The sequence below is a fragment of the Camelus ferus genome, chromosome 18, assembly GCF_009834535.1.
Source record: "Camelus ferus isolate YT-003-E chromosome 18, BCGSAC_Cfer_1.0, whole genome shotgun sequence".
Classification (NCBI taxonomy): domain Eukaryota; kingdom Metazoa; phylum Chordata; class Mammalia; order Artiodactyla; family Camelidae; genus Camelus; species Camelus ferus.
This window is the reverse complement of record NC_045713.1, coordinates 34,249,462-34,274,900: the sequence shown is the minus strand read 5'-3', so window position 1 is coordinate 34,274,900 and position 25,439 is coordinate 34,249,462. Positions and strand designations below refer to the sequence as shown.

At 44.6% G+C, this 25,439-nt stretch overlaps 1 long non-coding RNA gene across 3 annotated transcripts in view; it reads right to left on the bottom strand.

The window, feature by feature from the left end:
* Positions 1 to 20,548, bottom strand: part of LOC116657610 — a 231,280-nt gene extending 210,732 nt beyond the window's left edge. For all 3 annotated transcript variants that reach the window (XR_004312792.1, XR_004312793.1, XR_004312791.1), the window contains exon 1: positions 19,632 to 20,548. This is a non-coding gene — a long non-coding RNA (uncharacterized LOC116657610). The remainder of the gene's footprint in view (positions 1 to 19,631) is intronic.
* Between the last annotated feature and the right edge of the window lie 4,891 nt (positions 20,549 to 25,439).

Sequence of the window (25,439 nt, the reverse complement as noted above, 5' to 3'; positions counted from 1 at the left end):
GTACCTGAAACATTTCATAATAAAACTTACAAAAGCCATTGCAAGTAATTAATTAATAATGATCAATATGTCCAGTACTGCAAAGAAGGACTATAGGTTGTCATAAGTGGAGACATAACAAATTCCTCTATTTCAACCCTCCTCTTAACTTGCCACAAAAGTCTTACTTTCAGCTCCAGCCAGTCATGAGTGATATGTCACTTTAGCTTATCTATATTATTTAATTTTTCTACCAAGAAAATAGACCACTTGGATTTCAAGGTATCTAGCTGACAGTTTTGAACAAAGCAGTCAAAATCAGTGTACAAATGTTTGCATAGGCTATTCCAATGTTCTATATGTCTAATATATGCTTGTAAGTATAGACACATAAGGGAGGGAGTGGAGAATTCTAGAAAGCTCTACATAAAGAAGTCAGAAGTCATTATTTCTGGGAGGTAGTAGTATTGGAAATTGGTGGGAGTATTTGCTTCTTATAGTGTTTCATCCCTTTCTCTTCTTTCTTCTAGAACAGAATCCATCCTTCCTCCGGGAAACCTATTTCTTGTATGTCAAGTGAGATTTGCATTGGCTCCACCTCCCTGGGCCATTGACTCACTAAACTGACCAATCAGAGCACTTTATTTGTAGCCACAGGGAATGGCTCAAGAATGTACATGTGATATACTTCCAACCAATCAAGTCCCTCCCTGAGACTCTTCTGAGAAAAGACATTTCCCTTCTAGTAGATTGTTCAATTGATAGGGATTAACCTGGGGATAATAGTGTCCACCTTTTCCCCCATCTGGAGTAGGCCTATTAGAGAAATGAATAGAGAGAGAGCAAGAGTATCCCTTTTTGAGTATTTTGAGCCTCGGACACAGCCATGCCTGATTTATCCCTGGAACATCCTTGTTATCTGAGCCAATGTATTGTTTTGAATCACCTAAATCAGTCTGAGATTGATTCCTGACACTTAGACTGAACAAGTTCTGACTTTTATACTTTTATTTTGTTCCCCTCTGTTTTCTACATTTGTCCACAATGAGGATGTATCACATGTAAAACATGTTTCAGATGCAAAAATTAAAAAAGGAAGGAAGGAAGGAAACAGCAGATCAGCATTTGTCTGCAGAGGGCTGGCTGGTGGACACACCTGCCTAATTTGGGGGAGGCCATGGTTTGCCTCTGGCTCTGTGAGTCTATTGGCCCCTTTGAGGTCTCCAAGCCTGACTCACTGCTTTCAGACTAAAGACTTGACACCCCCAAATCAAGAGAACTGCCAAATCCACCTTTTCCAGCACCCCCACTGGTCCCTGCTTTAAAGTGATAATTAGCATAAAGTTGGGTATCTTTTCCCTCTGGGAGAAAATTCTTTAATGGCGTGAAGTGGAGCAGAGTGTGGGTGGATTTAACAAGGAGGTAAGGAAGCTTATGTAAGTGGCATTATTATATATGATTATATCACTGGGGTAAGAGAGACTCATTCCTACTTGGGTGTTATACCGATCATTAAGTTTTAGGCTTACATGAAATAAAGTGATGAAGAAAAAGCCATGCTCTCTCTCCTTCACCCAACCCCAAATAACATCAGTACTTATTCAGCCTTACCCTGTTCCCAGCACCATTCTAAGCTCCTTCCGTGCATTAAATCCTCATAGCAATCCCTTGAGGGAGTATTATTATTATACCCATTTTACAGATGAGAAGACTGAGTTACAGAAAGATCACAGAATTTGCCCAAGATCCCATAGCTGGAAAGTGGGCAAGCCAAATTTCCAGTACACACTGTTCAGCTCCCTCCATCCACATGCTAAACCTCTTGGACAAGCCAACACCAATGCCGTGTATAAAACCAAAAAGTAACAAGTCAGATCTCTGTTTGGTTGAACACACCATAAATTAGGCAGTGAGGGGGGAAAAAATCAATTCAGCTATTTTTGTTTTCTTATATTTTAATTAAATTGACCTCCCAGCTTGTGCAAAGCCACCAAATCAGGAATTACTCTAAACAAAAACCTCTGCGTATAAGGCAGAGGTTTCAAAGTGGAGAGCCATCGACCAAATTCGGCCCACAGGTATGTTTGGCTTTGGCTGAATCAGGTTGTTTTTCAAACTGTTTTACATGGAGTATGTGCTCTCTAGTTTACCATAGTCCCCACCACTCCCTAATGCCTTCCATCTGGCCCACTCATTTACAGGGAATCTAAATTAGCAGCCTCTGATGTAAGGAATGCTTGGTAGCAGAAGGAAATGGAAAAGGAAACTCTTTTTTTGTTGACTTCAAAAGAGTATTTGGGTAATAATAATAGTTTAAATGTGTTAAGGGCTTACTCTATGCCAGATCTTGTACAAAGTGCTTTGTCTCATCTGATCGTAGCAACAGTCCTGTGAGAGGTTAAGTGGTGTGGTGACCGTGAGAATGCACTTACTGGATTTGAGATCCATTGCACCCAAGAATGATGAGTGCAACAGGGACACTAAAGCAGGCCTGCTGCTAGAAAACACAGGCTCCTCTGACAGCCCACGTGGATGCCCCAGCCTTCCTCAGGCGGCACAGTGCGGACACTCCCAGGCAACCTTCTCTCTCTCCTCTCCTTCACTGGAGGTTGGACTTGCATAGCAGTCTGATTTCTATCACACAAGCACCTCCCCTAATAAAGTCCTTGCACATTGCTTCTCAGAACACTGCTTCCTGGAGCTGACACTGAGGCTTTCCCAAGGTCACAACTAACAAGTGACAGCCAGGATTTCAGCCGGGCCACCAGACCCCACAAGCCAGAGCTCTGAACCACTACCTCAGCCACCCCCACTTTTTTTTTTTCCTGCTATAGGCTCTTCTTTTCTCAAAACTCTTTCTGGTCCAGAATAACCAGAAATCACCATCTGGACCTAAGAGTGAGCCAGAGGCAAGAGGGAGTTTCAGACCCCAAAGCCAGGCATGATGCACACACCGGGATTCCTCACAGTTGCCATGGTGACCAGGAAAGTGTGTTGGCTACCCAGAGCCCAAGGAAGGAAGCACAGGCGACTGACGAGGGGACATAAGTCTATGATGCGCCTTTCCCAAAGCACTGAGGGCCAGCCAGCCCCCTCCCTCAGGGCAGCAGGGAAGCACAGGCCATACAACACGAGAGGGAGCACTGAACTGAGAGTCTGGGGGTGTCCCCAGCCTACCTCCAAGATGCATCAGCAAACAGGATGAGTAACAAGGGCTCTGTAGCCCATGAAGTGTATCATGTCTACCATCATCACATTTGATCCTTAGGTACAGTCATTATACATATAAGGACTTTTACCCATTAAAACATTTGCATGCTTAATCTCACCCTTGTGAACTGAGGTGAAATTCACCTTACTCATCATCACTAAATAAATCCCTGCAGCGACTCCCCCCAGCACAGGCTATGGAGAGCCGCTGCTGTGAGAAGCAGCTCCCTTTTACACCAATTCGGTGGCAGTGTCCTCACGACTTCTGTTGTGGGGTCGTATTTAACACTCTCCTTTGACTTCTCTGGCCAGAGTACATCTCTCTTTACCAGCATCACACGTGCTCTCCTTGCTGCTCAAGCATCAGCAGCTTGGAAGAGCGACTGCCTATCCTCTTCAGTGTCCCCCAGGACCCTCCAGTGTCCCCCAGGACCCTCCAGATTACTGCATGTCTGCCTCGGAGTCAGACCATCCTGATATACACTCCACATTCGGTGAAAGTCCATCCACCCACACTCCTGTGATTTGGTGTCACTTTATCTTAAGACTTCTTGTATGTTACAAGAGAAATTATTATGTGCCTTCTTGAACCAATAGAGATATTTAGGCCCAAAAAGCTTACACCACTTGACCAAAGAGATCTCCTAACCATCCACCCAGAGTCTTTCCCTCCAGTCCTTCCTCACAGACACCAAAAGAAATACTCTAATGCCCAAATCCTATCTTCTGTTTAAAATCCTCTGATGCTGCCCTATAACTTACCCCAGACCCTGATCTTCATTTTACCCAACTGGACATACAAGACAGGTCACATTCACATAAGCAGGACCATCTTTGGACACATGGTGGGGAGAGAGGGGTGTCATTCCCAGCATGCCAATCCTGTCTCTTTCTCTCCCACTCAAAGCAGCACATTCATAGGCAAGTACAAGAGAGGGACACTATTACTGTCGGGAAGCTTCTTTCCAGGAACCATCACCACTTGTAAAATGCTTCCCAACGGAATGCTGTGAACCAAGGTTGAGACTTTAACCTAGAAACTAGTAGGTGCTCAGTAAACGTAGGTTGAATAAATAAAGGCATGATCAGTAGGCAAAGGGAACTGATGAAGTGTAGTGGGCTACTGGAGACACTGGGCACTGCCTGGGTTTATGAAGGGCCCAATGATGTCAGATGCCGAGCTTCAGAACCAAAAGAGAATCCAGATTTAGGCCAGCATTTCCCAAACTGCAGTCACTCAAGAACCGCCATCTCTAGTTGTGTGTGTGTGTATATAATATTGTTTCTCCTATACTATTATTTGCTTCATCAATTTATAATAAAGCAACTCTCACCATTAAAAAATTAAATACACTTATTGAAAATGGAAGCTTTGTAACATTCCTGTAAATGGAAAGCCAGTATCATTTGTCATAAGTTGCCAGCAATCATAAAAAATAAACACAATGAAGATCTCCCCCCAAAATTCAATTTTAACTAGTATTCTCTGCTGAAAGCTCTATGCTATGAGGCCTGCTCTCTCTTTATTAAAATAAAAGGGGGCAGGCAGAAAAATGTCAGAGCCATACAGGTATCAAATTGAGATATTCACCTTGGTGTAACCAGGTTAAAAGAGAACCTAAACAGGACTGATAGTTCAAAACACACCCCAGACACAACTCCTTCTTAACTTCAGCATGGATGCCACCTTAGTGTAAGTCACCATCATCTCTCTTCTAGCACTTTGCTACTCAAAGTCACCTGGAACCAGCTGCCTCACGTCACCTAGGCGCTTGTGTTTAGCAAGCCCTGCAGGAGATTCTGATGCAGACCTGAGTTGAGAACCACTGCCCTCAATGACAACAGCCTCTTCTGAGGTCTACCAGATGCCATTTTCCTCCCAACATATACCCACCAACATTTCTTTCTCCTCACAGCAGCCAAAGTGACATGTCTAAATTCATAAGTCATACTGCTTCATTTCCCTGTTTAAACCTCCAAAGACTTCCACTGGATTTAGAATAAAATCAAATGTCTTCCTTTTCCTGCAAGGGTCAGAGGCTAGCCCCATCTTCCCCTTTGAAACCTAACTCCTGCTTCCCCGTGCTCTGCTTCATACACCCTGGCCTTCTCCAAGTCCTTCCAAGGTCCCCAAGAATGCTTCTGCCTCAGGGCCTTTGCACATCCTATTCTCTCTGCCTGGAAAGCTACTCTGCCAACAGGCCCAGAGCTCACCCCCTCGCTTCATTCGGTTCCTACTTGAATGCCCCCTCCTTAGAGAGGCCCTGACCACCCACGAAAAGGCTGCCCTTCTTAGGGTGACCAACTCGTCCCAGTTTGCCCAGTTTTAAAACTGGAAATCCCCAGAAGGGAAAGCGGGTGGAAAGTGTTAATAAATTGGGGGTTTGAGATTTGCAAATGCTAAAATACTGTATATACAATAGATAAACAGCAAGTTTCTACTGTACAGCACAGGGAACTATATTCAGTATCTTGTAGTAACCTATAATGAAAAAGAATATGAAAATGAATATACAGATGTATATGTATGACTGGAGCATTGTGTTATACACCAGAAGCTGACACAACATTGTAAACTGACTATATTTCAAAAAGAAAAAAAAAATTTTTTTTTTAACCAAAAACCCCCTGTGCTGGGAACCCTCTTCAGTCCCCAGTAAAACGGAACAGTTGTTCATCCTACAGTCCCCACCCCTCCCTCCCACAGAACCCTGCTTTATTCTTCTTATCATATCTCATGTTCATATTTTTGCTTTTTTGTTTTCTTTTTCCTTCACTAGACTATGAGTCCCATGAGAGCAGGCAGTTTGGGTATTTTGTTCACGACTGTATACCTGACACAAGGAACAGCAACTTGGCAACACAACTGGCATTTAACAAATATTACTTGACAAAAATATCAAAGGAATGACCCTCGTGGCTTATTTAATCTATTGCTTACAGTTCAGTTGCCTCTCCTGTTTGGCTGCAATGAGCAAAGCTTTCTCCAGATTTAGAATGACATCCCTGGGCTAGGTTACCAGAAGTGGATTTATTGAGCTGAGGAGAATACCATGTTTAAGCTTTGGATACCCAGCGCCAAATTGTTTTCCAAAAGGGTCAGACCCCCTTCTACCAATTCCCATTGCATCCTAGGTTCCCATGTCGACCTCACTCCACCCTGGCCAGAGCCAGCATTATCATTGTTAAAATCCTTCCTGGGTGGAAGTGTAGCTGTTGTTTTAATTTGCATGTCTTTGATTACGAGATACAAGCTGATCATTTCCCCGTGTGCTTCGCTAATTGCATTTCATCTTTTTTGAGTTGTCTGTTCATACCCCTTTGCTTGTTTTTCTACCCAGTTGCAAGACTCAGATTATTGATTTGTTTGAGTTCTTTGAAAAAGAAAGATATTAGCCCTTTCCCCTCATACATGAAAGGCTTGATTCTTTGCATTTTCTGACGCCTGCAGTCAATTCTGGCCCTTTTATATTTCCTTATTCCCTATTTTTGCATCTCTCTTTTCACTTAAGCTTAGATTTTTTTTCATAATTATTGACTAGATATTTAGTAAAAGCCTCTAAAAGCTTCCCATCTCTCAGAGTATAAGATGCATTTTTTAAAAATCACCTACAAGGCACTCCGTGATCTGTGTCCACACCCCCATGTTACCTCTCTGACCTCAGGTCCTACCCCTCTGCCCCTGGGTCTCTCTGCTCGACTTTCTGGCTCCTCTGCTGACCTTCAAACATACCAGCCTACCCCTACCTCAGGACCTTTACACGTGCTTCTCCCGCTGCCTGGAAGGCTCTGTCCCCAGATCCCTACCTGACTCCCTCCCTCACTCCCTTCAAGTCTTTACTCGAATGTCATCTCAGTGAGTCCCTCCTTGATCACCTTATCTAGAATTTCAGTCCCTGTGGCAGACAGAATGTCCTCCTGCAAACATGTTCACATCCCAATCCCTGGGACCTGTCAATATGTGACCTTATCTGGCAAAAGGGAGGTCACAGATGATGCCGATGTTTTTAAGTCACGGATTTTGAGATGAGGAGATGATCTGGGTGGGCCCAATCGAATCACATGGGTCCTTATAAGAGGGAGGCGGCAGCGTCAGAGTCAGAGGAGATGTGACAACCCAGCAGAGGCTGGAGTGATGCAGAGCCAAGAACCGAGGAACTCGGCAGCCTTTAGAAGCTGGACAACACGATAAGGAAATGGATCTGCCCCTAGAACCTCCAGAAGGAGTGCAGCCTGGCAGACTGGCCTAGACTTCTGACCTCCAGAATGGTAAGACAATAAACATGGATTGTTTTCAGCCACTCCACATATAGTCTGTTACAACAGCCATCAGAAACAAATACAGCCCCAGTACCTCCCCTCCACCGCCTGATCGGTTTCTTCTTGTCATTCATCACTGTCCAAATTCCTGTAATTTTGTATGTCTTTTTTTTTTTTTTTTAATTCTTGCCTCCCCTAACAGAAGATAAACTCCGTGAGGACAGGAGTTGTCTCTTTGGCCCACTGTCACACCCCCGGTACCTGGAACGGTGCCTGGCATGCATCGGGAATTCTGTAAGCCTTTGTTGAATGAATGGACACAGGAATGAGAATGAAGGGGGCTTTTGTTCGCCTGTCAAATAGAAACCCTCGGTCAGCTGAGGTTGCTGGAAGGTCATTTCATCCGAAGGGCCGCTCTGGGTAGAACAGGGTCTTGGAGAAGAAACCAGGCACTGGAAGATGATGAGTCTGACATTCTAGAGAACTCCTGGGGTCGCTCCATCCACCACCCTCCAAACAGGACACACATGTGCAATCAGTGGAGGACACGATGTCGTGGTCAAGCCTGCGCCCGAGACTCAGACTTCCCGGGTTCATACCCTAGCTCAGTGCTGTGTCCGACAGAATTACATTGCAAGCCTGTTACATTGTTTTAAATTTCCTAGCAGCCACATTTTAAAAGGTTTGTTAAAAGGTGAAATTTTAATATGTTGTATTTGGCTTAATGTATTCGGGACATTATAATTTCAACATGTAATCCATTTTTAAAAATTATTGGTGAGATATTTGTTTTCTTCCTCCTTCTTTTTTCTGTATACTAAGTCTTTAAACGCCCATGCATCTTTTATGGTACTTTCAATGTGGACATTAGATTTTCAGCAGTTAAAGTGAAACAGAATCCCACTAAAACCATCAAGCTGTTTTCTCAGAAAAATACTTCACATGGCTTCAGTTTTTAAATTAAATGTAAATGAGTTAAAGTTAAATAAAATTTAGAATTCACTCCCTTCTCGGCACTGGGTAAGTTTCCAGGACTCAGTAGCCACATGCGGCCAGTGGCCCTCCCGTCTTGGGCAGCACAGCCCCATGGTGCAAACTCTCCTGGGCAATGTGACCTTTTGCATGTTATTTAAGCTCTCTGAACCTCCTTCCATCATGTACAGAACAGGCGTGATAATAGTAGCTATTTTTGTGGGTTAAATGAAGTCATGAGTGGAAAGTAACTGGTCCACAGTAAACACTTTATAAATTGTAGCTATTGTTACCCTGGGGCAATTTCTTGTCTTTCCAAGGAGGAGCCCATGGTTAGAAAGGAGACTGGACTGACATTTATGGACCACCTATTGTGTGCCAGCCCAGAGCTGCAGGTGTTCTGTCTCCAACTGCCCAGCAAACCTTCCCGGTGGGAGTTGTCACCTCCACCTGGCCCGCCCCCCTGAACTCCCAGGCAGCTGGAAGGAGCCCATCTCCCTGCTGGCAGTGGGAGGATGGCTGTCCAACAGAAACCACCCTGGGAAATACAGCCGTGCTTTTCAGTTATCTTCAAAGACTGGTACTTTCTCCTGGGCGGCTGTCTGCTGGCCTTCCTGCTCTTTTTCCCTCTGCGCCTCCCACCCTCCCATCTTCCTCTCTCCCTCTCCCCCTCCTCCTCCTCCTCTCCCACACCCTCTCCTGCCCTCCCTCCCCCTTTGCTAGGAGATCCTGAAGCTGCTTCTCCAGCCTGTTTATAGACAGCCCCTTATCTCAGAGTTTTCCAACGCAATGTTTCTCTCCCCACAGGGAATGGAGGATGGCAGCTGGTGGCTCAAATCCACTCTTAAAGGGAGAGGACCCCTCCCACAGCCCCTCCTGGTCTAGACTCGAGCTTCCTGAGACATAAATAATTAGAGAAACTCAGCCATGGAACACCCAGAAAAATCCAACCTATTTCTTTGGCTTCCAAGATGTTCTTGCAGAAGGTGGGGCCAGAGCTCTTGCCTCCCACAAAGGTCACAACAGAAAGAGCTTGGATGCTGGAGTCTGGAAGCCTGGGTACCCCCTCCCCTTACTTCTTGGCCCTGGACAAGTTGTTTCATCGCTCTGAGTCCAGTTTCTTCACCTGTAAAAAATATACAGCGATCCCCTCCTGAGAGGTCACTGTAAGGATTAATGAATGCATCAAAGGCACCGTGCTTGGCATACAGTACGTGCTCAATAAATGGTGATTATTAGCTGTCAACTCCTTGAGAACAAGAACAGTGACTGTATTGCATTCACAGCTCCATCTGCAATACCAGAGACGCATAGTAGGTGCTACACAACCAGCATTGTATATATAAAAACACTCATTTTAATGTAATGATACTGAGCCCCCCAGACCAGTGAAAACTTGCAAGTTGCTCCCCACATGCCAAGGCCAGGAGGGTCAGGCAAGTGAGGCACTCCCCTTGGGTGCAAGATGTAAGGGGGCAGCAAAAAAAAAAAAAAAAAAAAAAACAGTCATCAAGATAAACAATATTTTGGTGCAATATTCTAAAAAAATCAAAAGGAATGCAAAAATATCCATGAAGAACAAAAACAAAAATCCAAGTTTTAAATAAAGACAAAGCCAGTGTTATCAATTTTTCCTTCTGCCTCCAGCTCCCCACCCCCCAACCCGGACACTGCCAGGCATGGTCTAAGTGCTTTTCAAATATTAACCCATCCCATCCTCACAATAACCCTGTGAAGTAAACACTTCAAATAATCAGCATTCGGCCCTCGTGATAACCCAGTGACATAGCTGCAAGCGTTCAGATGAGGAAAAGGGGGAAAAGAGAAGTAACTTGTCCCAGGTGGCTTAGCTCCCATGTGCCAGAGCTGGGAGTGGAACCCGGGCCATCTGAACTGAGAGACCCAGTTCCTACCACAATCCTGGGCCCTTCGATGATGCAGCTCTGCCCATTGGGTCTTCTATCATTAGATCATGTGCTCCAGCCACAGCTTTGGTGGCGGAGCAGGGCCTGGTCCTGTCACTCAGATCACAGACATGTGCCACCCCCTGGTGGGCTGGGTCCTGCAGACGCAGGAATAATTTTACCAACAGCCTGTCCTACAAGGGCTCATGGGGCCTGGCCCAGGGCTCCGGGAGGCTGGAAGAAGGAGTGACTAACTCGGCTGTCTCGCCAGGAGGTCACTTGAAATGCAGAGGTGGCTCCTGCCTTCCATCCTGTGACAACTGACGCACCTTTGAGAGATGAGTAAGCGCTTGTTGTCAGCTGGAGAATACAGAGCAGCAATGTCCCCGTTTGACACACACGGAAACTCGGCTCCAAGTGACTGTTACCAAAGGCACGGAACTCAGGGGTAAAGGTGGCTCCGTGCTCACCCTCGGTTCTTCATGGTCCCCTAAAGACCCTTTGTGAGCAGCATGAGGTGATGGTGACAAGCACAGAGTCAGACACTCTGCTCTTTCTAAACTGGGTGACCCTGGGCAAGGCACACAGCTCCAGCCTTGGTTTCTTCATCAAGGAAATGGGAGTAGTTCTTTGTCTACTTTTTTTTTTTTTTTGAGGGGAGGTAGTTAGGTTTACTTGTTTATTGAGGAGGCACTGGGGATTGAACCCAGGACCTTGTGCATGCTAAGCACGCACTCTACCACTTGAGCTATACCCTCCCCACGGTTTATCTACTTTATATATAGTAGCACCTGCAAATTTCAAACTCCCAATTTATCCCTTCCCACCCTCCTCCCCCACTGGTAACCATAACTGTTTTCTATGTCTGTGAATCTCTTTCTGTTTTGTAAATAAGTTCATTTGTGTCTTTTTTTTAGATTCCACACAGAAGTGATATATTTTTCTTTCTCTTTCACAGGGAACTCTATTCAATATCTTGTAGTAACCTATAATGAAAAAGAATATAAAAATGAATATATGTGTATATATATAACTGAAACATTATGCTGTACACTGGAAATTGAAACAATATTGTAAACTGACTATACTTCAATTTAAAAAAAATTTTTTTAATGCAGATAGAGATGCCAACCTCACATTGGAGGTTAAATGTAATAAATGGAAATAAAGTACCCAGTGCAGTGCTAGGCAGGTAGAAAGAACTCAGTAAGTGGTACCTACTGTCACTGTTTTCAAAAATGAGTTGCAGTGCCCACTGCCAAATGTCACCTACGTTTACAAAACAATGCAGCACTCAGTCCTCCACGAGGAACCACCCATTTAATGGCCTGTTTGATGCAGTGAAACAGTAAGTTCATTGAAAAACTCAAGCGCAAAGACATCATTACCTGAAGAGTCAGAAAAGCTCACTGATTCCACCCCCCAGGGATTCTGTTTACATTTGCCTGGAGGGTCTCGGCATCATTTCTGTGTGAAGTTTTCCCAGGTGATCCTACGGGGGCGGCCAGCGGTGAGAACCCCCGAGCAAGTGGGAGGGGAGGAGTTAACGTGGGGAAGGGGTTCTGGTGGGGGGCGGCGTGGCTGGCGATGACCTGGTAGTAGATACAGGGATGTCCACTTGAGTCATCACTCACTCACAGCACTTTCAAGTTTTATGTGCATTCAGTATAATTCACAGCCTTGACTTTTCATTAAGGAGAATTTTAAACATACACTAAGTAAACAAATGAGTAAAATGCATCCTCGTGTGTTACCACTCGGGTCTCCAAACACCCAACCGTGGCCAGTCCTGCCCCCTCATTCTCAAGGCGCTGCCTCCACCAGTATTTTGCAACAAATGCCAGATGTGAAATCATTTCATCTGTATTTCCACAGGTAACTCTAAAAGATAAAAGCTCTTTTTTAATACAACTACACTACCATCATCACAGCTAACAAATTAATAATTCCTTGTGGTCCTTAAATATCCAATAAGTGTTCAGATTGTCTCATGAATGCCATAATGCTTTTTTTTTTTTTTTTAACTTTTTTCCCTCCAGGATTTACAGAAGGTCTGCACCTTGGCAAGGGGCTGGTTCGTCTTCCGGGTTTCAGATTTCAGCGCTTCCCACACTTTAACTTGTAGGTGAATTTCCTGGGGATCTTGTTAAAATGAAGATTCTAACTGAGCAGGTTTGGGGCAGGGCCTGAGAGTATCCATTCCCGACATGGCCCAGCAGGTGATGTGCTGCTGCTGGTCCGTGGACCACACATTAGATGGCCAAGCTCTATTTCATAATAAAAGGAAGTATTTATTTCAAGTGATGTTGAGATCTTTGGGCAGACTCAGTGATCTGGGGAGCAAATCCTGCTGGCTGGGATGGCCTGTCCCAGGAAGTGCAATTGAATATCACACCTGCTGCAGGTGTTTAAATGCCAAAGGCAACACCTGAGCCCCCGAGATTAGTGCCTGACACCCTGGCTATCCAGGGGCCCATCCTGACCCTCCTGAAACCAGAGGCCACCTTATCCCGAGCCTCAGAACCTCCGGAAGTGCACTGATTTGTTCAGATTCTGGCAGGCAGACAGAAACACAAGCTGCAGAAAGAATGCAGTCACCTCTTCTCGCAGTTCCAGGTTTAATTAAAAAGCCCCGTGCTGCCAGATTGCAAGCACCCTCCACTGATCTGAGAGACCTATTGACTGCTCAGCTCTCTCAGCAAGCCACAGCGGAGAGAAGGCTTTATCTTCCTTTAATCAGACCTGCTTCCCTAGTTCCAGTTCTGACAGGGCCACCGCCTCCTCCTCCCCGGCTCCCATCGCCCGGTGCTCAGCCGGCCCCAGTACAGCCAGCAGCACCAGCATCAGCCACAGCGCCTGCAAGGTCTGTGCCCCGGGGAGCTGCCAGCATCGTCACCAGCACCACAGCCGACGAGTACGGAGCCTACGCCGCGTGCCAGGCCCTGGGCCAAGTACCACTTCACGTGCGTTCCCTCCTCGGACGCGTTAACGTAATTAAGTTTTCTGTGTGTTAGGATTCTCTGATTGCCTGAGCTCATGTTGCCCGCGCTAGGCATTTGTTCTCTGTCCTATCACCTGTTCTATTTTCATCACAGCCCTTATTATTATCTGAAACCATCTATTTTTCTTTGCCTGCTTGTTCACTGTCTCTGCCCCCTGGAATGTAAATTTCACAAGGGCATGGAGTTCGCCTCTCTCATTCACACAGAGTCCCCGGCACCTGGAACAGCCTGGGCGCACAGAAAGTTCTCAGTGAATGTTGAGATGGTTCATCCACGTTGTCACAGTGCACTTTTTCCCCTTTTTAAGGCCAAAGGGTAACCCGTCATATATACTATATACCACGTGTTCCTTATCCATTCATCTGTCGATGGGCACAGGCTGTTTCTGTACCTTGGCTACTGAGGACAGTGCTGCAGTGACCCCAGGAGGGCAAATATCTCTTTGAAATCTTGATTTTGATACTTTTGGATTAAATACCCAAAAATGGGATTGCTGGATCATATCGTGGTTCTATTTTTAATTTTTTTAAGAACCTCCATACTGTTTTCCACAGCAGATGTACTGTTTTGCATTCTCACCAACAAGGCGCAAGTGTTCTGATTTCTCCATGTCCTGGCCAAGACTTGTCTTCTCGTCAAGAGGGTAGATCTCGTGTTAAATGTTCTCACCACAACAAAATAAAAGTTTAAATAAACAAGCGTGTGCTGAATTTGGTTTATTGCATTTACTCCTCCTGGCAGCCCTACGAGCTCACTAGTCTTACACTCATTTTCCAGATGAGGAAACTGAGGGGCAAGGAGGAAAAGCAATCCACACACATGTCCTGCACCTGAGTCCACCTAACTCCAGCAACACCTCTTAACCTGGGGTCCATGAGCTTATAACCTGGAATCAGTGAACTCGGATGGGAAAAAATATTACCTCTTAAATTTCCAAACATCTAACTGAAACATTGCATTTTCTTCCATCATGAATGTTGACAACAAACTGCAGTGGAGTCAGCAGCCCCCACGACTCCATCACCAAGTGGAATCAAAGATATTTCCATGTCCCATTACATTTGTCGCAGGTATCTTAGAACGTCATTTACACGAATCACTTCCTTGAAATTACAATCATAGTAATGCAGCCGACCCACCAACAAACCTTATGTGGTGTGTTAATAAAGAAGCACACACACTGCTACATCACAACTTGACTTGTTAGTATTTTGTTAAATGTGTTTTAATGTAATTGGTTGCTGGAAAGAAGCCAGACAAAGACAAATACTGCAGGGTCCACTTATACCTTAAATGTGGAATCTTAAAAAAAAATTTTTAATTAAAAAAAAAAAGTCAAATTCATAGAAACAAAGAACAGAAAAGTGGTTTCCAGGGTCTAGGGGGTGGGATAAATAGGAAGAGGGTTAGGGAGAGGATACCAACTTTCAGTTAGAGGATGAGTAAGTTCTGAGGATCTAAGGTATAACATGGTAACTATAGGTGATAACATGGTATTGTATGTCATTGAAATTTGCTAAGAAGGACAACTTGAATGTTCTCACACACACACACACAAAAGAAACAGGTAAATCTGTGAGATGATGGATGTGTTAACTCAATGGTGAGAATCCTTTCACAAAGGATATGCATATCATATACCATCACGTTGCACGTGTAAACTTTTACAATTTGTCAATTAAACCTCAATAAAGCATATATATATGACTGCCTTTGCAATCCTATGGATTTTATATTTAAAAACATAACTCTGAAATGGGGCCCAGGCACAAAAAAGATTAAGGACCAGGCTCTGGAGCCCATGCTCTGACCACCTGGCTGGGAATAGCTCTCATCTTAGACCGAAGGTGAGTTACCCGGGCCCAGTACTGCCAGCTGCCCCTCTCAAGGGCAGGGACAGCGAGGCTCACTGTGGGAGAGTGGCCGGGCAGACCCACTGGGAGGTAGAGTCTGGGTCCCAGCCCAGCGCCTTCGCAGCTGTACCACACTGCCACCTAAGGACGCAAAGCATTTCAGTCCTGCCGCTGCCCAGATGTATGTGGGCAGCGGCCAAGGGATGGGCCACCCGGAGGCCATTTGCACAGTGGGCGAGGGGTCTGGTTCACAGTGCTGCAGTGACTTGTGTTCACTGGTTCATGCAAAACAGTCATTACTCGCTCACACACTGCCAGGGAGGATCTTTGGGCCAGGAATTCAGACAAGGTAACAGTAGGGATGTTCCATGATGTCTGGAGCTCCAGCTGAGAAATCTAAAGGGTTGGGCGTGACTAGGTGGCCATCTGGAATCATCTGGTGGCAGCCTCACTCACATCTGGTGGTTGATGCTGGCTGTCAACCCCTGGGCTATTGTCCAGAACACTGACAGGAGCCTCTCCATGAAGTCTCTCCACGTGGGCTATCTGGGCTGCCTCCCAGGCTGGGATTGGGCCCCAAGAGAAGACAGGAGTGTGTGGTGACTTATGATTTTATTCTAGCCTCAGGAGTCACATAGCATCACTTCTGCTGCATTCTTTGAATGGAAGCAGTCACAAAGGTACACCTGAATTCAAGGGGACAGGACCTAAGTCCCAGCCCTCAGTGGGAGGAGGATCAAGATCACCTTGTGAAAAAGAGCCTGTGGGATGAGACACATTGTTGCCGTCATCTTTGGGAGATGCAGTCTGCCACACCAACCTAACCCTTGGGGTGAAAAGGATGGTGTTGTCAGAGAGGCCTTCCTGGACAAAATGATAGCCAAGCTGAGGCTTAAAGGACAACCAGAAGCTGGCTTGGAAAAGGACAATCTCATTTCACACCAAGGAAACAAAGTCCTAGGGCAAAGTCCTAGAGTTTAACAACGTAGGAATGTGTACATAGCATACTCAGTCATGAGCTGGGCTGGAGGAAGCGGTGAAAGATGAGGCTGAGAAGGAGGTAGAAGCTAGATGGTGTGGGATCTCTTAGGCCTTGTTAAGGATTTTGGTTCTGATGCTCAAGACAACGGGAGCCACTGAAGTGTGTTGAGCAGGTGTATTGGGCATCACATTGTGTCCTCTTGGGTAGGGGATGAATAAGAGGAAGCAGAGAGGCGAGAGGTGACAGTGGCAGTGAAGGTGGGGAGAAGTGGACAGAGCCAGCAGATGCTTTGGAAGCAAAACTGATGGGATTTGGTGACAGATTCTATGTGAGGAGTAAAGAGTCCAAGAATATGTCCCTTCAATGAGGCAGCTTCTAGGCCTCTGGGGTCCAGGTCTGGTGGACTAATCCCAGGTCTGCATCCCTCCACAATTTCCCTGGTCCCACACCCTTTGGATCAAGAAAACTCTGGCTAAAGATGGAACCTTCCAGCAGCTGCTGCTGCTGATGGTGGTGATGATGATTTTGATGGTGGTAGTGGTGATAGTGATGGTGATGGTGATGATGGTGATGATGGTGATGATGGTGGTGGTGGTGATGATGGTGATGATGGTGATGGTGGTGATGGTGGTGATGGTGGTGATGGTGGTGGTGGTGGTGGTGATGGTGGTGATGGTGACAGTGGTGGTGGTTATAGCGGTGATGGTGGTGGTGATGGTGGTGATGGTGATGATGGTGATAGTGGTGCAACAGTGATGGTGATGGTGGTGGTGATGATGGGGGTGGTGACGATGATGATGGTGATAGTGGTAGTGGTGATCGCGGTGATGGTGGTGATGATGGTGATGATGGTAGTGGTGGTGGTGATGGTGATACTGGTGATGATAGTGATGATGATTATAATGGTGGTTGTGATGGACCTTCTTGTTGTTGTGTTGGAGTTTTGGTTTTCTTTTTTATGCTTTTTCCAACATCTAATCTCTTCCTCTGTTACCCTGGTGGTTCCCCTGGAAGGGCCCCATTTTGAAGAGCTTGGGCTCTGACCTGCTTCAACTGAATTTTAAGACCCTTTTCCGGAGAATATCACACTTATGTGGTGACTTCCAGCCCCGCTCTGCAGATCACTGTTTCCTCTGCAAAGTCTGTATTCATCTCTGTTATAAAAAGAAAAACCTTATCACCTGGTTTCCAGCTGAAATAGGAATTTGCTGGTACTTTCCGACTTCTAACCAAAATCTGGAACTTCCTGTGGTCCCAGCTGAGCACCACCTCCCTTCTGCCACCTACCTCTTCTGCCGCTTTTACAGGCCGGCTGATGGGTGCCCATGATATAGGCCTTCTTGTTGTCAGCTCCTCCTTCCTCCAGTCTTGGGCCTGCATCTCAATTTAGGGGTGTTCCCTGCCACTTCCTGACCCCAAAGCCCCATGGGATCCAGCACCAGATACAGCCCCACCCAACAAGCTCCTCTCCCTGTGCCCACCCTCCCCCACCTCCCTTCTTCTAGGATAGGTGTGTGGGGCTGGATGGATCCTGCCCTGAAAAGAACCCAGCACCAGGTCAGAATCTCCACCAGGGTTTGAATTTTAGCTCTGATTCAATTAGCTGTGTGGTCTCAGGCAAATCACTTCACCTCTCTGAGCCTGCTTTTTCAAACCACTACTCTGCATTCATGACTGGGACTCCTATTTGATATCCCATTAGGCCATGAAAGGCCTCCTCAGTTCTCTAAGTCAGACCACAAAACTCCTCAATTCCCTAGATTTCAGATGGGGAGAAATAAACAGTCTTGACCTGTTTCACTCTGCCTTGTTCAAAGAGGGTTCCTAACAGGTTCCAGCGCCAGCAGGCAGGGCCCCTTAACACAGGATCTCACTCAAGTAACTGATAAGGAGAGGAGCAAAGTGATACTATCATTAGGACTCCTGGCCCTAAACCAGCCTGCCTCGGGGCCACAAGAGAAGAGAGCACATTTGCCTGAGGCCTTAGACCTCTTATGTGTCACCCAGTCCAGCCAGGTGGCACTAGAAAGCCTTCCTTCCACAGGAGGCCAGGAGCTGGCCAAGTGGAGAGAGAAGTGGCACATAGGCCAGCTGGTGCCAGGGCTTGGAGATCAGAGTGTAGCTGCCTCCTAAGAGGTGGACCCATTCCCAAGGCTGCAGATCCCCGGTTGTCAGGATGACGGACTCCTGAATCTGTGCCTGACCCCGACCCTCCCCTGCAGGCCAGACCTAGGCCCGTGGATCTCTCACTTGGCATCACAAACTCAAAGTGGTAAAGCCAACTCTTCATGTTCTTCTCCCCCATGCTGTTTTTTCTCCCTGACTTTTCCACTTTCTCAGGCCAAATTTCTGACTTCAGAGCCCGTGCAATCTGTCATCCCATGTGAGTTTCCAGCAGGCCAGCCAGTACCCCAGCTTCAAAGAATCCCCAGCCCTCCAGGGATGGGGCTGGGATAGTGGACAGCGGACGGAGAAGGGCGCGGTGCACCTGCTGCAAACTGGCCAAGGGGAGGAGGCGAGCGGGGGTGGGCAAAGTGTGAGCAACGGGAGGGCTGAGGGAGCCTCCCATATGAGAGGCCTTCTCAGAGCTGGCTCAACTCACAGAGGCTGAGTGTCAATTGTCAGTGAATTTTTGTGGTTTTTAGTGTTGTTAAAAAAATTTCTTTTAAACAGAGGCTGTGATGTGCTGCAGGTCAGAGGCATCCTACAGACAGAGCCCGCAGGGCAGGAAAGCCAAGAGTCAGCAGAAATCCTAGAGAGGCCTTGGGTCTCAGAAACCAGATAGAGGCAGGCGTAGAAGGAGAGACATCTGGGGAAATCTTACTAAGATCACAAGATCTCAGATAACATTGGTTTACATTAAGAAGTGAAGGGGCAGGATACCATAATAATAGAAACAGGGTAATAATATTAGAAATGCTAGTAATAGGGGCACTACAGACAGGCCCAAAGATGTTTACAATCAGTAAAAAATTAAAAGCAACTTTGACACTCAATGAAAGGTAGTACCAGTTATTCTCATGTGTATGCATATGTGTGTATAAACCATACATATTAGTGTGTATATATGTATATACATGTAAATATATATATGTAAATATCAGCATGTATGATATAAACTAGTGTATAGAGGTATATGATATATATCAGCATGTATGTGTATATACATGTGAATATACATGTGCATGTATGTCAGCATATATATCAGTGTGTATACACGTATGGATGTGTATACACACATATTTGCATGTATGTGACCATGTATGATATGTCAGTGCGTATCTGTGTGTATGGCATATATTGGTGTGTGCATATACTGGTATGTAAACCTGTCTGTCAGCATACATAATACTTACTAATAGAGTAATATCTCCATCTTGTTTAGAAACTTAGAAACACTTTTTTCACTGAACCTAATATAGAAACAAATCATCAAATTCAAACTTCTGAGGTTCCTGAGGTTTCTCACCAGCCTGGGGGATTCCTTCAGGTTCAAGGCTTGACCAGACTTTGCAGAAGGGGTGGACTGGCTGGTGCTTCCCTCTGACACAGAGAGGATACTGAGTCCCCACTCGATGACCACAGGGTTCAGCAGCGTCTTCAGCTCCTGTGAAGGGGGGTGGGGCAGAGGGAAAGGGAAGAAGCACAGACTGGGTGCCAGCACCTAAGCCTCGCCGCCATAGATCTGTGAGGTACACAGTTTATTATCCCATTTTACAGATGGGGAAACAAGCCCAGAAGGCAAAGGGGTGTACCACAGGGTTGAAAAAAAAAAAAAGATTGTTCTAAGTTAGGAGCCAGCTCAGTGAGGACAGGGACTGCCTGTGTCTGTCTCGTTCACTGCAGCATCTCCAGAGCCTAGAACAGGTGCTCAGAAACATTTGTTGCATGGATGGATAGATGGAAGGACGGGTAGATGGACTGGCTGCACCAACTACTCCTATCCTTCAAACCTCAAGCCAATAATCTTGCTTCAAGGCCAGAGGGCGCCCACTCTCCTTTCTTCTCCCTCCTGCATCCTTCTCTCTCCCAGACCTGGTAAATGCTCTGCCCCAGCATCACACACGCCCTCTCTCCAGCTGGTCTTGAGTTCTGCAAGGGATATTTCAGGACATTTGCGGTCATGTGCTGCCACCTATGGGGAGTCCTGAGCTACTGCAGAGAGGAGCCCTGTTTGACTCAGATCTTATGTTACGCAGAAAGGAAAACTGAAGCACAAAAGGGCATTTGGCAAGGACTTGGTAAAGGCCACAGTAAATCGAGGGCTGGTTTAGGTTTAGAATCTTTTGTCAAAGGAGGAAAACATTGGGCTAGTTCAGAGATGTTCAGTCAGGTAGAGCAGGAGAGGGCAGGGGGAGGGGACAACTACGGGTAGGAAGGAGCTCTGTCTTATTTCACTTCAAAACAACCCTGCAAGGAGTGTGTCCAGCTAGCGCTGTTACTTAAAAAAAGGAAAGAGAATCTGTGAAGGCAATTTGGAAAGTCCCAGAACAAAAGAGCTGAATAAACAGGACTTAGAAAACAGGAACCAGGACAGCTCAGAAGATCCCAGGCGGAGGGACTCAAGAGCCCTCTCGGGGGTTCCATCCCCTGCCGCAGAGGTGTCTCTACATCAAAGGCAAACCCCTGCAATGGACTGTCCAGGCAGCCTGATTATGTGGCCACCTAATACGCTGGGCCCAGGGCTGGCAGACCAGAACTGCAAAGTGTCAGATAAAAGTCATTGCCTCAGGGAAGGGATGCTGAACCCGAAAGCAGCAGCTGTCCCCATCTTGCAGGTGAGGACACTCAGTCTCAGCTTTGATAGGGGTGGTGTTGTTGGACAGGTTTTTGTAGGTTGTAAGGAAAAGAAACATTCTCAGGTTTCATTACAAGATGGGGGAAAGCAAAGCCTTAGCCACCCAGCCAGCCTCCTAGAGGCTGGAACAGCTTTGGTTTACAGCAAACAGCAGCTCTGTAAATCGGGGGGACCCCCTTGGAAGACCCTCCGCAGGGGCACCCTAACCTGGCACACTCGGGCTCCGCCATCATGGTGACTCAGCACCTCTGCGTCTTGGCCTATTCCTCTGCTGTCCTTACTCTCCTCTGTCAGTTTCTGCTGACTCACAGTTCTTGTTAATTCATGGCTCCTATTCACCCATCGCTTATATTGACTCAAGGCTTCTACTTAGAACTTTCCTTCTGTGTGTCTCTCTGCTTCTGCCCCAATACTGACACTAATCCTTTCTCCATGTCTTATACTCAAAATCTGCAGAAGGATCTGAAGTGTTCAGTTGGTCCCCAGTATCCCTGTGGCTTGAATTTCTCACACTGAGCTGCCTCACAATCTTCTGATCAGCCTAGATGTTACCTGTCCATAAGCGGGGTTCCACTCCTGTCCAAACAGTTGTATCCTGGGTCCCAAGGTGCAAAGTGGATAACTCAGAACAGAGAACCCCTCTGAAGGGGTTTTGGGCATGGAGCGTATGCAGATTTAACTGGCTCCTCTACAAGCCAGCTTGTACATGGCAGGACCAGGATTCGAGCCCAGGATTTCTGGTTCCAAGTCTTCCCCTCCTGAGTACACAGGCTGTCCTGCCCTCTGCAATCAGGAAACAGTAACAACCAACACTGACTGAGCCTTGTATGCCAAGCACCATTCTGTCTTTACACTGATGATCTCAATCCTGACTTCGATCATCTTTAATTGTGCCCATTTCACAGAAAAGAAAACTCATTTATAAAGATTAAATAACAGGCTCAAAGTTATACACCTAGGAAGTGCCAAAAAGTGACCTGAACTCAGGCCTGTTTGAATTTGTAAAGGAGAAAGAAAAGGAATAGAGAGAGAGACTTTTGCTGGTAGGAAGCTATAAATCACCTAGATTTGCACCTTCCACTTCCATTTGCACTAACCAAATGTGGCTACTGAGTACTTGATATGTGTCTAGTCCAAAGTACCTTTTCCAACCACAGTTGTAAGTGGGAAAGCTGGAATATTCACAAATATGTGGAAATTAAACAACACTCCTAAGCAATCAATGGATCAAAAAAACCAAAAGGAAAATCAAAAAAATCTTGAAGCAAACAAAAATGAAAACACAACATATTAAAACTTACAGGATGCAGCAAAAGTAGTTCTAATTAAATGCCTACATTAAGAAAACTGAACCTCAAATAAAAAACCTAGCTTTACACCTCAAGAAACTAGAAAAAGAACAAACTAAACCCAATGTTAGCAGAAGGAAGGAAATAACAAGGATCAGAGCAGAGATAAATGAAATACAGGTTATAAAAACAATAGAAAAGATCAACGAAAACTAAAAGTAGGTTTTTAGGAAAGATAAACAAGTTTAGCAAACATTTTACCTGGACTAAAGAGTGAAAGGAGACTCAAATAATAAAATTGGAAATGAAAGAGAAGACATTACAACTGATACCACAGGAATACAAAGGATCAAAGTAGTCTTCTGAACATTTATATGCCAACAAACTGGATAATTTAGAAGAAATAGATAAATTCCTAGAAACATTCAACCTACCAAGACTAAATCATAAAGAAATAGAAAATCTAAACAGATCTATAATTAGTAAGGAGATTGATCAGTAAATCAAAAATATCCCAACAAAGAAAAAACTAGGACCAGATGGCTTCAATAGTTCCACCAAACATCTAAAGAAGAATTGACACCAATCCTCCTCAAACTCTTCCAAAAAACTAAAGAAAAAGGAACACTTCCAAACTCATTTTACTAGGCCAGCATTACCCTGATAAGAAGGCCAGATGAGCACACTACAAGAACAGAAACTTACACAGCATTATCCCTGACGAGCGTAGATGCAAAAATCCTCAGTGAAATACAAGCAAACCAAATTCAGCAGCATATTATAAGGGTCACATGCCATGATCAAGTGGGATTTACCTGTGGCCTGTAAGGATGGTTCAACATACACAAGTCAATCAATGAGATACACCACATTAACAGAATGAAGCATAAAAATCATATGGTCATCTCAATAGATGTAGAAAAAGCATTCAACATTCTTTCATGATTAAAAACTCTCAGCAGATTAGGTGTAGAAGGAATATATGCCAACAATATAAAGGCTATAAATGACAAGCTCACAGATTACATTATACTCAATAGTGAAAAGCAAAAGCTTTTCCTCTAAGATCAAAAACAAGACAAAGATGCCCTTTCTCACCACTCCTACCCAAAATAGTACTGGGAGTTGCAGACAGAGCAATTAGACAAGAAAAAGAAATAAAAATCACCCAGATCAGAAGAAGTTAAATTATCTCTGTTTGCAGGTAACAGAATATTATGTATAGAAAACCCTAAAGACTCCACCAAAAGAACTGTTAGAACTAATACACAAATTCAGTAAAGTTGCAGGATACAAAATCAACATGCGAAAATTAGTTGCATCCTATACACTAACAACAAACTATCTGAAAGAGAAATTAAGAAAGCAATGGCATTTACTAGAACATCAAAAACAATGAAATACTCAAGATTAAATTTAACCAAGGAGGTGAAAGACTGGTTTACTGAAAACTATAAGACAGTGAAAGAAATTGAAGAAGATACAAATAAATGAAAAGGTAAGAATATGAAAAAGAATATATGTATGTTCACGTTTGACTGAAGCATTATGCTGTACACCAGAAATTGACACATTGTAAACAGACTATATTTCAATAAAATATATATATATACAGAAAAAAAAGGTATCCCATGTTCATAGACTGGAAGAAGTAACATTGTTAAAATGTCCACACCCTCCAAAATAATCAACAGATTCAACACAATCCGTATCAAAATTCTAAAGACAATTTTCATAGAAATAATGGGAAAAAAAAAAAGAAACCTAAAATTTGTAGAGAACCACAAAAGATCTTGAATAGCCAAAGCAATTTTGAGAAAGAAGAACAAAGCTGGAGATATTGCACTTCTTAATTTCAAACTCTATTACAAAGCCATAGTAATCAAAACAGTATGGTACTGGTATTAAAAACAAACATACAGAACAATGGAACAGAATAGAGCGTCTACATATATAGTCAACTAATCTTGGACAATGGCACCAAGAAAGGATAATAAATGGTTCTGGTATCTCCTCATAAATGGTTTTGGGGAAACTGGACAGCCACATGCAGAATAAAATTGGGCCCCTATCTTACACCACTCACAAAAACTAACTTGGAATGGATTAAAGACTTAAATGTAAGACCTGAAATGGTAAAACTCCTAAAAGAAAACATACGGGAAAATCTCCTTGCCATGGTCTTAGCAATGATTTTTCTGGATATGACACCAAAACATAGGCAACAAAAGCAAAAAGAAACATCAAACAAAAGAGCTTCTGCATACCAAAGGAAACAATGAACAAATGAAAAAGCAATCTACAGAATGGGAGAAAATCTTTGAAAACCATCTATCTGATATATTCCTCATATATATAAGGAATTCATACAACTCAATGGCAAAAAAAAAAAAAAAAACTGATTAAAAAATGGACTAAGGATCTGAAGAGACATTTTTCCAAAGAACATACAAATGGCCAACAGGTACATGAAAAGGTGCTCAAAATTACCAATCATCAGGGAAAAGAAAATTAAAACCAGAATGAGCTAACCTCATACCTGTTAGGATGGCTATTATCAAAGAGAAGAGAGAACAAATGCTGGCGAGAAAGTGAAGGAAGGAAACCCTTATACACTGTTAGTGAGAATGTAAACTGGTGCAGCCACTATGAAAAACAGGATGGAAGTTCCTCAAAAAATTAAAATTAGAACTACCATATGATCCAGCAATCCCACTTCTGGGTATATATTCAAAGGAAAGTAAGTCAGTATCCAGAAGAGACAGCTACACTTCCATGTTTGTTGCAGCATTAATCACGACAGCCAAGATACAGAAACAATCTAAGTGTCCATCAATGGATAAATGGATAAAGAAAATGTGGTATGTATGTATATAATGGCATATTATTCAGCCATTAAAAAGAAGGAAATCCTGCCATCTGCAACAACACGAATGAACCTGGAGGGCATTATGTCCTAATTAAATAAGCCAAACAAAAAGACAAATACTGCATGTTACATTTAGAAAACACACACACACACACACACACACACACACGCACGCACGCACGCACGCACACACACAAAGAATTCATCCCTGGCTTGAAAGGCCAAAGTCTCCCAAACTCCCTCTTAGAAGCTCCCAGCCTGTCAATGAAGGAATTTATCTTCATGCACAGACAGATGGGGACAGTGAGAAGGATCAAATAC